We start from the raw sequence: 13,208 nt of genomic DNA, 5'->3' as shown, positions 1-13,208 counted from the left end.
TCTTAGTGTAACTCTGGATTCAGCCATGGTGATAGAAAGAGAGAAGTCCAGGCAGAACCCAGCTTCCAATCAATCCTCCCCCAGAGAAGAAGGATGAGTTGGGCAGTGAGTTGAAGCCTCTGTATCTCCCTGTCCATTCTGGAAGTGTCACGACTCCACCGAGTTGACTGCCTTAGGCTGGGACCAAGGCAGCAAGACAGACCTCCAGGAGAATTCCAGGAGGGAAACTCACATCACCAACAACCCCTTTCATAGCAGCATTGGCAGGAAGCATGAAATCCCTTCAAGGATACGTCTAGAGGGACATTCCCAGTAGCCATGGTTTGTGCCATTACACTGGGAACAAACCATATTCCCAGGGGACCTATCATCAGCTTGACACAAGTCACCTATCAGGGTAACCAAGATCTGGGCAGATCGTTATTGATTGGCAGCTGCCAATTGTTAATTCTGCCTTTTCTTTGGCATAAAGAGAACTTTCTTCTGCCAGGGTGGTGTCTCAATGATTGAACCCAGAAAATTCTATCTCCAGCAATGTGGACATAGTGGAGGCCAAAAATCTAACTTCTTAATTTTCCTCTGTTTGTCTGATGCAGACTGATTGATAAAATATGCCTAGGATGACACTTCCCTCAAAAGAGGTAGCATCTGAGTTGGTATATTTATTCATTGTCTCCACAAGTCTACTATGAAAAAAAGGCTGGGTTCTCCTTAGAACCCTGAGTTATCTCCCTAAAAGTCATAATTTACTGGTTTCTTAATTCCTTTTTTCATTCCTTCTATCAAACAAGATGTCATATGATCTCACTTTTCTCTATCCCTATTAGTTTGGAAATCCCATCTGGGATCAGCTACTGGAATTGCTAAGGCCCCAGAAGGAAACCTAGCCAGTTCTCTTTCCCTTGTCAACCTGATAGAGTCTGCCTCCCTTTGAACTAAGTTCCAAATCCTGTTTCTTTTCATCTGAGGATTGGTTGGAAAGGATAATCTTTATGTCTCCCCAAAATAATTCATACTGAAGAGAAATCTTTCTAGACTTCTCAGCAAACTTTTGAGCATCCTTCTAATAAAGGCACAATTTCCCTTTTATCTGGCTCAAATCTATCATTGAAAAGGGAACATGGACTTGAGTTGTCCTTCCCCCAGCATCTGGGATTTCTCTCAAAGGGTACAGTTGAAAAGGAATTGCTCTATGATCTGAAATAGAGGAATTAGGACTGTCTGGGTTATTTTAGTGAAGGAAGGTCAAAAGGAGTAACCAGAAGCTCATGTGAGCTAAGGGAAGGAGAAGGAGTGGGTGAAGAAGAGATGGAGTGAGGGACAAGAAGAGCCAGAGGAAGAGGGAAAGGCTGAGCAGAGGTAAGGATTGTCTGAGGATATGGTGGGTTGTGATTTCCAGGGAGGTGAAGGTGCCAGAGGTATGGGGTAAAGTGAGTTTGGGGGCATAATGGTAAGCAGCTCCTCTCCTGGTTTGAGACAAGCTCAATTCAAAATGTAAAACCTTTTGAATCATTCTCATGGCTTGGAGTCAGTTCAGATTCATGCCTGGAGGCAATTTTCCTTTTAGCTGAGATTTCTAAACCTGAGCTAGGCAGATTTTGGCCTTTGTCTGAGAGGAAGCATATGGAGGGAGAGTCCCCAAAGCTTCAGCTAAAGCTTCTCTGGCTGAGTCATAAGGGACACTCAATTTTGATGCCAGGGTGTTTAAGAGACCTGGTTCTGGATTTGAAGATCTAAGAGGTGGGGTATGGGTTGAAATTTTCAAGCCAGAAGAACTGTTCTGGAGTTCTGGCAGAGCTAGGGAAGCCACTGGAGTTTGGAGAATCCTGTAGTTCGGAGTGCAGCTGGAGTAGGAACCCTATATAACAATAGGTCATCAAGAATACCTGTGTAAGTGGGGCAGCTAGGTGGCATAATGGATAAAGCACTGGCCTTGGAGTCAGGAGTACCTGGGTTCAAATGTGGTCTCAGACACTTAATAATTACCTAGTTGTGTGGCCTTGGGCAAGCCACTTAGCCCCATTCACCTTGCAAAAAAAAAAATACCTAAGTTTTCCTCACTTAGTGGGAATTTTGTTACTAAAAGCTTTCCTATTTTGACAAGCTCTTACCAATTTGCTAATGCCATAGAAGCTTGAACATAGCAAGCTTCTGTAATTCTCCCTTTCTACAAAATTTGTCTAAGTCTAAGATAACTTCACATTTCAGAGTGCCATGAATTGACCATTTTTCAATTCCCTTTTAGATTGTACCCAGGCCAATTCTATGTGCAGAACTTAGTAAGATATTTCTTTTTTAAAACCTGAAAGTTGGGGCATCTAGGTGGCACAGTGGATAGAGCACCAGCCCTGAAGTCAGGAGGACCTGAGTTCAAATTTGACCTCAGACACATAATAAATTACTTAGCTGTGTGACCTTGGGCAAGTCACTTAACCCCATTGCCTTAAATTAAAAAAAAAAACAAAACAGAAATATCTGCAACTCTAATTCCTTCCAATGAGATAGCACCAGACCTAGGCAGGGAAGTCTTCAGTATTGAATAAGTTTTTCCCATGTTTTAATTCTAACAATTATTTCCTAAACTTCTAGATAAGCAAACAACCTGCTAATTGGACCTACAGTCAAAACTCTTTTTTATAACAATCCACATTCTACCGTAGGCTGAAAATCTCACAAACACAGCACTTCCCTGAACAGAATGCCAAATAGGGTCAGCATGTGGCTGCATCTGGCTCAACACACCTGCTGATACCTCAAAATAACATCTCACCCTTCTCTCTAAATATCCCAGGGGAAAAAGAAGGGACAGAACAAGGAGGGCTAAAAAAGTCCAATTTGAATTTCCCAACTTTTCTAGAAATCTTGGATCTGAAGGGGGGGTGCTCTCACCTTGACCTCCAGGTCAAGGCAGAGATTATCCTGGCTGGCTTTCCAAAATGTTGTCCTGTGTTCTATTATCCACCTGTGAAGAATGACTCTTTGGCCTGGGAATGCTGGTGTAAAGAGAAAATGGAGATTTATTAAAAGAAGTTACAACACAAAAGAAGGTAATGGGAAAATTAAGAAGAGATTAAAGAAAAAGTCACAAGGAGTTTGGCAGGCCAAGATAGGGAGGCCCTCCCAAAATCTCCTTAAATTCCCCCTCAGGGTTCATGGGAAGAGGTGCTGACCTAGGTCATAGGTGGCCCAACTCTTGAATTGAAGAGTTTGCCTTTTGAGGAGGGGTTGAAGGGTCTCAGATTCCCATATGGGAATCTGATGTGGTTTCCAGAGCCTGCACAACCTAGCTGCCCCTTACCAAAAGAGAATGTGGCCAAAGATAAACTGAAGGTCAGGACAGTATTTTAACAGAGGGATAAAGGAAGAAGGAAGACTTTTTTTTTAACAGTGCAAACAAAAGATTTACAAAATTTGTTTCCAATTGATTTCAATATTTCTCATGCCCATGGTTCTCTGCATCACTACTGCACATGAGGGAAGTGGGAAAACGTGTACTTAGACAATGGAGACAATAAATGATATAAATCATACAGCAAACTGCCATAATAGAAGAAAAATCATCCACAATCAACTTTACTGCCAATACATTATCTGTTCTTACATTTTCCAGTTAAAGAACCTGAGTCAACAGAGGGTGGGGAATGTGGGTGTACCAAGTCTAAAACTTTTATATTATAAATATAATAATAATATAAAGTGGCACTCATCAAAACTGCCTTGGACTGGTTCAGAAATAGAGTAATGGCCCAGTGTATTAGAGTAGGTACAAAAGATACAGTAGTAAGTGACTTTAGTAATCTACTATTTGACAAACCCAAAGATACTAGGTTCTGGGATAATAACCTACTCTTTGACAAAAACTTCTGGGAAAATTGGAAAATAATATAGCAAAACCTAAGTATAGACCCACATCTTATACCCTATATCAAAATAAGGTCAATGCAGGATTTAGGCAGAAAGGGTGATACTATAGACCAATTAGGAGAATAAGAAATACTCTGTCAGATCTATGTAGAGGGAAGAAATTTATGACCAGACAAGAAATAGAGAACACTATAAATTGCAAAATGGATGATTTTGATTATATTAAATTAAAAAAGTTTTGCACTAATAAAACCAATGCAGTAAAGATTAGAAGGAAGGAAGAAAGCTGGGAAACAATTTTCATAGTTTGTGTTTCTGATCATTATTGGAGAAGATGTGGATAACTGGGGACATTAATGCATTGTTGATGGAGTTGTGAATCCAGTCATTCTGGAAAGCATTCTGGAACTATGCCTAAAAAGCAATAAAATTGATCATACCCCTTGTTCCAGCAATACCAATAAAAGGTCTACATCCTAAAGGAATCATAAAAATGGGAAAAGTCTCACATGTTCAAAAAAAATTTATAGCAGTTCTATAAAAAATCGTAAGTAATCAGACTTTAGAGAAGTGTGAAAAAACTTGCATGAACTGAGCTAAGTGGTGAGCAGAACCAAGAGAACATGATATACTTTATCAAAAACATTTTGAGATGATCAATATGATAGATGCAGCTCCTTTCAGCAGTTCAGAGATCAAGAAAGGTTTGTTCCTCATTTTCAAAGAAGACTGCAACATCAGGGAGGAGATGCCATAACAAGCACATGAATTGGATTTGAAAGAGGGGGTGCTGTGCTAAGTTACCAGCCTCACTTTTTCTTCCAGAGCCATCTGGATCTGGACATATATGAATCAGGATAACAAAAGATGGCCCTGAATGTGAGGCAATCAGGATTAAGTGACTTGCCCAAGGTCACACAACTAATACGTGTCAAATATCTGAGGCTGGATTCAAATTCCTATCCTCCTGACTCAACGGCCAGTTTTCTACCCACTGTACCCCCTTGCTGCCCAGAGATAAAGGATAACCCTGAGAGACTGCTATGAACAATGCTATCCACATCAAGTGGGAAAAAAACACAGAGTAGAGCAATGCACACTCTGTTCACTTTTTTTAAAACTTCTTTTATGTTTTTTCCTTTCTCATATTTTTCTTTTCCCAACATGACTAATATGCATATTAAACACAAATGTACATGTATAACTTTTTTTTTTAGTTTTTTGCAGTGGGGTTAAGTGGCCTGCCCAAGGCCACACAGCTAGGTAATTATTAAGTGTCTGAGGTCGGGTTTGAATTCAGGTACTCTTGACTCCAGGGCTGGCACTCTATCCACCTAGCTGCCCCGCATGTATAACTTTTAACAGACTGTTTGCCACCATGGGGAAGGAGGAGGTAAGGGAGGATGATAGAAAAATAGGAGGGGAAAAAAGGACCAGGAAATCTAGAGCAACCTTTTAGGATGCATTCTTCTGGGACAATTCTTTTTTTTTTTTTAAGTTATAGCTTTTGGGGCAGCTAGGTGGATAGAGCACTGGCCCTGGAGTCAGGAGTACCTGAGTTCAAATCCAACCTCAGACACTTAATAATTACCTAGCTCTGTGGCCTTGGGCAGGCCATTTAACCCCATTGCCTTGCAAAAACCTTTAAAAAAGTGACAGCTTTCCCCTTAGTGGATATATGAGACAAAGAAAAACTTAGTATTCTTTGTCTAGTAGAATTTATTGGAGCTAGGGGAATTGATGACACCTTCTAATTTTGTTTAGGTCACTGACTATCCCATAATATACAAAGAATATGACAAAATATATGAGTCACCTGAAGACTATTGAAAAGTTCCCTGTTAAAGGGGAGGAATATTGCTATTCATACATGCTGGGTAGAAAATACAGTAACTTTCCACTCTCTTCAGCTTTTTAGACAATAACATGGAGCTTCTCCAACTGAGATTCAAGTCTGAGGCTATTTTCAATTGGAGTTGAAAAAAGTATCTTAGTATTTTATTTTGCATATTTGGTCTAAAGATTTTTGAGTTGGGGGACATGCAATGCAGTGAAGGTAGACAAGGGATTCTCTTTTTAAATATGTGCACTAATTATTTTAGCTATCTTAATTCAGTCAATTGGCATTTATTATTTGTGTATAATGTGTCAGTCATTGAACTAAGTGCTAGGGATAAAAAAAAATCCCTACTCTCAAGGAGCTCACAGTTTAATGAAATAAACAACAAATTCTGAATAAGATACACAGGATAAAATGAGACTACTTTCAGAAGAGAAGAAATAAGATCAAGAGGATTTGGAAAGGCTTCCTGAAGAAGGTGAGACTGGAAGGAAGTCAGGGAAACTATAGGAGGCAGAGATATGAGGGAGAGCATTCCAACATAGGGGAATATCCATTGAGAATTCTTAGTATAGGGGTGGCTAGGTGGTGCAGTGGATAGAGCATTGGCCCTGGAGTCAGGAGTACCTGAGTTCAAATCCAGCCTCAGACACTTAATAATTACCTAGCTGTGTGGCCTTGGGCAAGCCACTTAACCCTATTTGCCTTGCAAAAACCTAAAAAAGAAACCATGAAAATTCTTAGTATAAGGAGGTGATGTGTCAGATCCATGAAAAATAAGGAGGTTACTATGTCACTGGAGATCAACAAGAAGGTTATTGTAAAAAGTTGAAATGTGATGTGATTGAGGCCTGTACCAGGATGGTTGTAGTATTAGAAAAGAGAAAGGGGCATCGATATGTGGTTTTTTAAAGATGGAAAAAACAGAATTTGACCAATGACCAGATATAGAAAATGATAGAGAGTAAGAAGTTGAGGATGATACCAAGACTGAGCCTGGATGATTGGAAGGATAGTGGTACCAGTGACAATAACAGAGAAGTTAGAAAGAAAAATGGGTTTAGGGAAGAGATAATAAATTCAATTTGGGACATGTTGAGGTTAAGAGGTCTAAGGAACATCCAGTTCAGAATATCTACAAGACTGTTGAAGAGGGTAAACTAAAGATTGGGAGAGAGGTTAGTGCTAAAAAAATAGATTCAAGAGTTATCAACAGAAAGATGATAACTGAAACCAGAGGGGTTCATAAAGAAGAGAACTCATGAAGGAGATTTAGGAGACACCCTCTCTTAGCAAGCATGAGGTGGGAGAATATTCACAAACAGAAACAAAAACAAGTATCAGGTAATTAGGAGAAACAAGGGAGAAGTTAAATGTCACAAAAAAAAATCTTTACAGAAAAGAATATCAAGGAGAGGCATAATTTTTTTAAACCTTTTGCTGCAGGAAGAAGTCTCATAGATATGAGAGTTGAAAGTTTCACAGTGCTAATTATTGTCCATATGACAATATTTTTGAAAACTCAAGTAGAACATGAGTGGAAGATGGGGGTGAATCTGGTTTCTGGATCACAATATTTAAGAAAATAATAAATACCACTAATAAATAGCTCATCTCTGACTCCAGACATTCCTCCAAATACTCTAATTGGTGTCATTCATACCAATCAATAAGTTACAAGCACTTAATGGATATTCCTGCTAATCATCAGAAAAATTTTTCATACCTCAGAAACACTACATCCCTGAATATTCATACCAAATGTAAGTGTTAATTCATGCAGTGCCTGTGTTAACTAAGTCTAATTATCTACTATTATAGGAGTCTGTTAAAGGCATGCTGTCAATCTTGCAGATTAGGTTCAATAAAGTGAAACTGAATTGCCTGCCTTTTCAATTAATTGCAAAATTCTATCTGAAATGTTTTCAGAGTAGCCAAAAAAGCAAAGCATGGCCAACTTTTGGTCCCCAAAGACTGAGACATATTCTATTATTTCCAGGTGAAACTGTTGTACCCATTGAACAACTGGCATTAAGGAGACAAAAGGATATTAAAGCTGAAGGTAACTGTTGTGGCTTGTTTCACCTTGGGGCCCACAGCAGTGACCTCCCTCCCAGAGGGGAGCTGAGAATAAGGAGTCAAGCCACCACTTCCTTATGCCTCCAGCTCAATTTTATTACTGCTTAGCTTCTACATATATACTGTTAGGTCTTCCGGGGTAGAACAAAGAAGATGAGGTAATGGGGGGGGGGGGATTAATATGCACAAGCAATGTGTACATGCAGCGTCTTGCATTACAGGATAAGGGGGTACGTTACGGGGTAGGTGGTAAAACACAGCTGTATCCTGTGCCCTTGGGCTGTAGGGTGGATTCTGGCACACCTTATCTCTCAGGGTGGCATACCAGCTCCTGAGACTGTCCAGGTGGCAGGGCCGTTAGTATAGCCTGTGTTCCCACAGGTAACTATAACTTAAATTCACTTGTTCTGCTGTGGGTTGATTTAAACAGAACTAAAGTATCTTCCCAATGGTCATACACTTGACCAACATGACTGCAAAGGTTTTGCAAAGGCAAAATTGTCTAATTTCTTGTTGTTTCTCATTTAAAACAGAAATCATTAGGGGGGGAAATGAAATTTCCACCATTCCCTGAGTTGGGTCTGAGCTGTCTATCTCCCTGCACTGTTCAGACTCAGTTATGAGGGATTAGTGAAGTAGTTACAATGCAGCAACTAGATGGTTAATTTTTTAAAAAATATATAAAACCTCAAATTTCATGCTACAAAATACTGAATAAAAGTCACCTTTTACCCAGAGTCAATCTATAAACCTTCTAGAACACTAATTTTCCTGCCAGTTTTCCACTCTTTTCAAATAGACCTAGAGTGTCACTGAATAGGATATTCTCTCTAATGACCAAGATTTCAATGTAGTTATGCTTCCCTTCCTTGCCATGGCAGTGTTTCCCAAAACTTCCTAGAAGTCTATACAATATGCTGGAAGACTTTCTAACTTTCTTCTAAGAAGCTGAAGGACCTATTTATTGAGAGAGAAGAGGAAGAGAAAAGCACTGTCTACCTATCAGCTCTCATCCTCCTTACTTTCACAAAATTCCTATATGTCATCTTGCACGCCTATTCTTAAAATTATCTCATTATTTATGTGTTGAAACTTCTCATATCTGCCATGTGCCTCGCCATTGCCCTCTATAGAATGCTAAATTTTTAATTTTCAAAGACTACTGTATTCTATGTATTATATGAGACTGGGGTCTGAGGTAATTAAAGCTGAGGTAATTAAAAGTTTTGTAATTTCTCAAGACAATCTAGCCTGTTCTTGTCTTTGTGTTGCACTCCTATAGAGTGAACTCAGCTCATTGTCTACCTGCATTTTCTGTCCCAGGACTACATACTGAGGGACAGACTCTGTTGGTTGCCTATCCAATTGGTCTGATCAGTAGGCATTTTTCATTCACTTTCCTTTTGACTGGGCAGATGTCTGGGTCAATTTCATTGCATAATTGCAAATTTCTTGCTGTAGTCTCTTCAGAATTCTGGGATTTGACATCAGCACATCATATATTTCCAAGTAGAAGCATTTCAGCTATCTCCATACTTTAAGATATGAAAAAACCTAGCAAAGTTACAAGTCAATGAACTAACAAAAGAGAAGTCTTTAATCTCTAACTCATTCAAAAATAACCTCTTTCACTGTGAAACATCATGCTCACAGAAATAGAATTGCAAACTAACTCACATGCTTACAACAAAACTCAACTCTTTGCCCTAACACTGATCATCCACCAACTTCTCCCAGAGCTATACATTACCAAAAGGCAAAACTTTGTTCAGGAAGTTACAGCAATGAGAATAAGTAGTGTTCTGTGCCATAGAAGAACTTGTCCAGAAGCAGAGAAATGAAGGGAAAGGGGACAGGACACAAGTATGGATTTGTGACACTTGATTAAATATGAGGGAAACAGACTTAGAGCTACATTTGTTCCATAAAAGGTCACTTGGGGAAGAATTAGAACCTAGGAAATTACGAAATACCCAGTTTTTGAGGTGGTTGAGGAATTTTAAGGTATAATTCTATAGTAAAATTATCAACAAAGGGGAGTGAGTCAAAATAGATCAACCAGAAACAGGAGGGAAAAGAATGTGTCCCAAAGGAAGAAAGAAGTTCAAGATAGAGCGCATGGTGACCAGTCCTGAAAATCTAAGCCTAACCATAAATGAAAACAAATAAATATTCAACAAAATAGGGTGAGGGGTGCATTTGAAACATTCCTAAAAAGAGAACCAAAGTTCAAGAATTTATTTGCTTCCTCAAATTTGATAACAGAAATTTTGGAAGGGCAAATAATTACATCACTTATGGATCACAACAGCTATAGATAACAAGACTACTAAAAGATTTCTTTCTAAATGCATACAAGGAGATAAAAGTAAAAACTGACATCTAATAGAAGTGATAATGGAGTAAAAGACCTGAAACATCACAAACTAAACTTCATAACACCCCACCTGAGATTTCTAAGACAAGGACATAGAACTAGAAGTAAAACAACTATCAAAGAAAAACACTCCTAATCCTGATGGATTCACAAGAGAATGTCATCAAATTTTAAAAGAAAAATGAGTAAACTATACTACACAAATTATTCTTAATAATTGTTAAAGAGAGCCCTCTACCATTCTTATTTTATGAGCACTATATATCATCGAAATCATTAATAAATATTGATTCAAAAATTTTAAATCAGTTAATCACATAGATAAAAGTGATTTTTTTCCAAGAAATTATTCACTATGACCAAGTTGAATATCAGGGATGCAAGCAATCAATATAATTGATCATTAAAAAATCAAAACAGAAAACCAAATCTCTGACAAAGTATCTCTTATTTATACTAAAAACTCTACAGTATAATCTTAGATTGACTTTTTTTAAATATAAAAAGCAAATATCTTTCAGCAGCTGAAAAACAAACATCATATCCAATAGGGATACACTAAAACTTCCTCCAATAAATATAGCATGGGTATATGCTCCCTACTATTATTTTATATATTTCAGAAAATGCTAGCAACAGTAATACAAGAGGAAATAAATTAAGGTAAAGATAGGTAAAAGAGGATCTAAAACTATCCACATATACTTAAAAAATCCCAAGGAATTGGCAAAGATACTGAAAAAAAGTTGTATGCCACAAAACAAACCCTCGAAAGTCAATTGTATGATAACAAAATAAAAATTCAGGAGGCAATAATTGAATTGAAATTCTATTCTAAATAACTGAAAAATATATAAAGCATTTGAATATCAATCTACTAATACATACAAAAGACAATTAAAAAGTGCTCCATAAAAATATAAATAAAAACAAAGAACAATTTAAATAGCTAGAAGAATGCCTGAATCATGTAAATATAATAAAAATGATTCTATTATTTATATTAATGTATACTTTAAATGTTATATTAATCAAATTATCAAAGGAATGCTGAATAAAACTTAATAAAATAATAAAAATTTTCATTTGGTAAAACAAAACATCTACAAAATCAAGGGAAATGATGAAAAGAAGTAGGGACAAAAGAGGAATCTGACTGGCAGACTTCAATCTATATTAAAGAAACAGTCATTAAAACATTTGGTACCAATTAAAAATAAAGACTCATTAATTGTGCAGATTAGACAAGGGAGAATCAGAAATAATGGAATTCAATAACCCAGTGTTCAATAAAATGGGATACATAAGAAAGATACTTAAGAAAGAACTCTCTAGGGGTGGCTAAGTGGAGCAGTGGATAGAGCACTGACCCTGGAGTCTGGAGGACCTGAGTTCAAATCCAGCCTCAGACACTTAATAATTACCTAGCTGTGTGGCCTTGGGCAAGCTACTTAACCCTATTGCCTTGGAAAAACTTAAAAAAGAAAAAGAAAGAACTCTCTATATGATTAAAAAAAAACTGTTGTAAGAACTGGAAAATCAATCTGGCAGAAGTTAGACCAACACTTTATACCTTATTTCACAACATATTCTAAATAGATATATGTGAATATAATAATAAATAACCTACCATAGAGAGAGAGAGAAAAGGAGAGATAAGCAAATCATATAACTTCTCCAGCTACAGATAAGACATCTATTCTTAACCAAAGGGTACAGGCAATTACAACTCTACATGAAACTGAAAAGTTTCTGCAAAATTAATGCATCAAGGTCTCGGGCTGGGCCGCGCGAGCAGCTGGGCTCCCGGCCCCGCCGGCGCCTTGGAGCGTGGTGAAGCCCACGCCCTGGCCGCGGCCCGGGCCTCCTGGGGCAGAGGGGCGCAGCGGCGGCCCCGGGGGCGCTGTAGACGTGCCGCCCCGGCCTCCGCCTTAGGGCCCCGGCCCCCCCCCCCCACCCCACCCCCACCCCACCCCAGAAGAAGCAGGAAATGGCAGACGAGGCGCTCTTCTTGCTTCTACACAATGAGATGGTGACGGGCGTGTACAAGTCCGCGGATCAGGGGGAGGTGGAAAATGGAAGATGCATAACTAAGTTGGAGAACATGGGTTTTAGAGTGGGACAAGGATTGATAGAAAGGTTTACAAAGGACACTGCAAGATTCAAGGATGAATTAGATATCATGAAGTTCATTTGCAAAGATTTTTGGACCACTGTTTTCAAGAAACAAATTGATAATCTAAGGACAAATCATCAGGGCATCTGTGTACTTCAAGACAACAAATTTCGACTCCTGACTCAGATGTCTGCAGGAAAACGGTATTTAGATCATGCACCAAAGTATTTAGCATTTACATGTGGCTTAATCAGAGGTGGCTTATCAAATTTGGGGGTAAAAAGTATCGTAACAGCTGAAGTGTCAGCAATGCCAGCATGTAAATTTCAAGTGATGATACAGAAGATGTAGCATGCACTCAAATCCTTCTACAATGTAAAGACATTAAATTATTCATTTATAAAGATGTTTGAGTAGTAACTTTTGACTTATTGGCATTGTCATAATTGATTGCATTCATTTGTATAAGCTGTATGTCAATTTAATTTATTAGATGATGTAACTTATAGTCTGTTAAGATTAGTCTAACATTAGTATTAGTATATCTATATCATCTGATGGAACAGGAGAGTATGAAAGAAAATTTTACTGAAACACTTAAGCTGTAGCTTTATAATACAATATATTTTATTTCATTTAAAATTTTACTAAATAAGCACAGCAACCAAGTAACAACTTTTTTGTGCTGATCTATTAATTCATGATAATTTTTATTTGGCATTAAAAAAATTAAAGTCAGCAGGCTCAAAGAAAAACAGGCTAGATTGGATTTAAAAAAGTTGGAAGTATATGTAAAAATGAGCAATTTTCATATTTGTCATGGCACTACAAAAACTAAGACTAAAAGATTTCTGGGATCCACAAGGTGGGAAAGAAAGGAGATAAATCTTTGAAAGAAAGAAATTAGATGAAGGAAATTTAAGTTGATGGGA

At 38.0% G+C, this 13,208-nt stretch overlaps 1 pseudogene; it reads left to right on the top strand.

Annotated features, from left to right (window-relative positions):
• Positions 1-12,134: 12,134 nt before the first annotated feature.
• LOC141492012 (trafficking protein particle complex subunit 6B pseudogene) lies at positions 12,135-12,783 on the top strand (annotated as a pseudogene).
• Positions 12,784-13,208: the final 425 nt, after the last annotated feature.

The sequence above is a fragment of the Macrotis lagotis genome, chromosome 6 (assembly GCF_037893015.1).
Source record: "Macrotis lagotis isolate mMagLag1 chromosome 6, bilby.v1.9.chrom.fasta, whole genome shotgun sequence".
Taxonomy (NCBI): Eukaryota; Metazoa; Chordata; class Mammalia; order Peramelemorphia; family Peramelidae; genus Macrotis; species Macrotis lagotis.
This window is presented reverse-complemented; position numbering and strand designations above follow the sequence as displayed.